Source organism: Oryctolagus cuniculus, chromosome 17 (assembly GCF_051225735.1).
Source record: "Oryctolagus cuniculus isolate XC-2025 breed Fujian yellow rabbit chromosome 17, ASM5122573v1, whole genome shotgun sequence".
NCBI lineage: Eukaryota > Metazoa > Chordata > Mammalia > Lagomorpha > Leporidae > Oryctolagus > Oryctolagus cuniculus.
The window spans coordinates 10,814,522-10,817,949 of record NC_142883.1 but is presented as its reverse complement, the minus strand read 5'-3'; the positions used below and the strand labels follow the sequence as shown (position 1 = coordinate 10,817,949).

General features: G+C 43.4%; 1 long non-coding RNA gene across 2 annotated transcripts; it reads right to left on the bottom strand.

The window, feature by feature from the left end:
- Positions 1-417: 417 nt before the first annotated feature.
- LOC108178511 (uncharacterized) lies at positions 418-2,497 on the bottom strand. 2 transcript variants are annotated; one of them, XR_016224307.1, is made up of 3 exons: positions 2,255-2,497; positions 1,793-2,038; positions 418-1,358 (listed from the first exon to the last, which is right to left on the bottom strand). It is a non-coding gene; the product is annotated as an uncharacterized LOC108178511 (long non-coding RNA). The 2 variants fall into 2 exon arrangements; XR_011383267.2 differs by lacking the exon at positions 2,255-2,497 and having other exon boundaries at positions 1,793-2,239.
- Positions 2,498-3,428: the final 931 nt, after the last annotated feature.

Below are 3,428 nucleotides of genomic sequence, written 5' to 3'. Positions count from 1 at the left end.
ATGGGTTCATTTGCAGTTAACTGGGCCATCTCTTGAACTGCACCCCCCCCATCATAAAAAGGCATTTAGTTTGTTATCTGTAATGTTTCCAAGATTCCAAAGAGACATTGAACAACACTCAATATTCTACAAAGCAGTGAGAAAGTCAACAACTTCTGACTTTTTTTTCTATTCTTTTCCCCACATTTAAAAACGTGTGTTAATATCACTCCAAGCTTGTGAGTAGCTGAGGAAAGAGATTGACATCAGGACAAAGGGACCAGCAAAATCTGTACTGTGAGGAACAAAGGGAATGAATAATGAAGCCTGACTTTGCAGAGTTCTTCATAATTCACAAACCCTGCTTAGATTTCTGCCACACAGAGTTAGAAGGAGAATGAAAAATGGGTGAAGAAAAGGTAATAGAGAGAAACAGACTCAATGAGCCAGCCAATGTTTAATCTTTCTGGAATTTACATATGCGTGTATAGCACTTGGAACAATCAGAGTAAAAACAAGAATAAAGAACCAGGCAAAAATTCTCTTTTCATATTCCATGTTGCTATAAGTAATAATAAATGGCCAATTCTGGACTGTTGTTTCCATCAAGAATTTGTAAACAGCAGGCTTTTGCTTTGTTTGTGGACAGAAGGTTTTGAGGATTAGGTATTGCCCTCTTGTTTTGGGGTGTGTTCATTATTGGACAAATTAATCCATATGGCAAATCTTGAGGAAGTTCAACATTTTGGCTATACTTCTTGTACCTTCTTTTCCTGAACAAAGCAGAGTTAGCAAAGAGGAATTATCCGTATTTATGTTGTCCTCTTTTTTTCCTTGAATATTAATTCTCAGGCTTGGAGTACCTTTGGCAGTGTTACCTTGGACTGTCCATTTTATTTCATCTTTCTGTTTCTCAGATTTTACTAAATCAATCTATCTACATCTATCTATCTTCATCATCATCTATCTGTCAGTGTCTGTCACCCATCTATCATAAGTTATCTATCTATTTATTTATCATCAGCAAAGTTACAAAGAGGTGGTATACCTTGGATTTAGTCCATTGCTAATAGATCATACTTGCTGGAGGACCCCTGTTTCAGCATCTTCTCCACTACTCATCAAAACCGTAGACATCGGGCAATGTCCTGAGGTCCCCAGGCCTTGCTCTGGGTTGTACTGTAGGGTGTTGTAGTCACACTCTGCTTTCTTACGACCTGGGAGCGTCCTATTGTTCTTTGCTGCAGTCATTGGCCAGTGACAGATTCCACGATGGAATTAAACCTCAACCTTCAATTCCATGTCATATGCGGCCGTTTCTGGAAGTGAAGCTGTATTTTGGTGTGCTTGACTTCCCTCAGGGTCCCTGACAGTGACACCTGGAGTGAAAAGGACATTAAAACTGGTTTGTTAAATTTAAAAGTAATGAGATCAAAAGTTCATTTTTCATCTCAAAGTTCTAAAAGAGGAAAACAAACGAGTAACTTCCACACTGCTTTTCTGTGCTCAGAAGCAAAGACCTCAGGAATGCACTGGGAAGAGTTTCAGAAGTAAATGCTCCCTCTCTCCCTCCCTCCCTCCCTTCTTTCCTTTCTTTCCTCCTTTGTAAGTATTCACATGAAAAATGGGGCAAAGCAGAAATGTGAAAAATCCCATTTTAAGCCACTCGTCTTGAGTCTTTTGATGGGGGTCAAGGAGAGAGGGTTGGAATTCAGCCGTTTGGGAAGCTTCAGAACTTCGAAAACAAGGTTATCATCAAGCCATGACTTAACTTACAGTGAATTATTTGAAGTGCTCAGAATTAGAAACTGACCTCCAAGGAAACGGGGGCATGTTGCTGCAACGCGGCTGACCATCCAGACACAGACCCAGCTTCCTGCACGGCCGTGGGATCGGCCAGAGACCACGGCGACACTAGTCATGCAGCATCCCTGAGTTCTTACCCAGGGCATGCATACGTCAAGCTTCTATGGGTGAAGAACTTCATTCTGTATCATTATTTTATTTATTTATCCACATTTTTCTTGGACATGTAGAAGGGCACAAGAGAGAACAGATCCTAAAGGTTGACAGAAAGAGGGAGCGCTTGTAACTTTAACAAAAAACCCAGCGTTTTGGGTTTTATATAATAGGGCTTTATCTGTTTTTAAAAGCCAGTTCTCACAGCTGCTCGCAGCACCAGATGTTCTTGCTGTGAGGTTTGGGCATAGAAGGTCCTCCAGGGTCCAAAGCACATGCTGTTTCCAGAACCCCCACTGCGTTCCACGTTACTTACACAGAACAATCCATTATGCTCACCACCACGCAGCTTGAAGTCTGTGCAACCCTCTAAGGGTGCAAAAACAAATGCAAGCAAGCTGGAAAGAAGATGGCGGGGATGAGGCGAAGAGAAAATGCAAGAGGAGTAAAAGAGGCAACCCGGGAAGACGCTGGACAACCGCAGAGCAGAAGTGTTTGCACTCGGCGAAGATAACCGCCTGAAAAGTAACAAAATACAACAAGAAAGCTACACCCCCCACATCCACCCACAAAATACAACAAGAAAGCTACACCCCCCACATCCACCCACACTGATTATTCGTGTCTTTTGTTTTCCATTAAGCAAAACGCTAGGTTGGATGAATTTTATTTTTCTTTCAAAACAACTTATTTCCATGTTACAGATCCCAGTAAGAAGGGGGAAATAATTCGTTGAGGGATCTGGGTCTCAGCTCACATGGCTTTACTGTTAAAGCTGAATCACATGAAATTGGCAATATTGGACTGCTTTTCACCTGCAAAAATGGCACTAGGGTGTTGGCATAGTAACCCTGTCTTTCACTTTCTGTATCTGGTGCTTTGACCTCGGGGGCTTTTCTGATCTTGGAGGGGCTGCCTGCCAGGGCTTATTGAGGTCCTAATTGGAGTAAACAGCTGGCCTGCCAGCGTTTCTTTCAAATGCAAACCAACCGCCTCTGAGCCCGCATCCTCAACCACAGGGCCACAGACCCGACAATTAGGGACGCGGTTGTCCAGAGCCCGCGGACAGTCAAACCAGAGAACCACAAGCCTGCTTACCCTGCAAGGCCTGTAGTTTCCTTCCACAGAAACTACAACAGGGGTGGGCTTTGTGCAGTGATCCCGGATGCCCATATCTCACACGGGAATGCCTGGGTTCAAGTCCAGGCTCCACTTCAGATTCCAGCTTCCTGCTGATATGCACCCAGGGAAGCAGCAGCGGATGGTTCAGGTACTTGGGTCCCTGCACCCACCTTGAACACTCTGGCTGACTTCTGGACTCCTGACTTTGGCCTTGCCCAGCCCTAACTCTTACAGGTATTTGGGGAGTGAATCAGCAAATGAAAAATCTGTGTCTCTTTTTGCCTCCCTGCCTTTCAAATAAAGAACAAAACTAAATAAAAGAATTTTTAAAAAAGAAAAAAAAAAGCACATCAAAGGCTCTTGCAGCG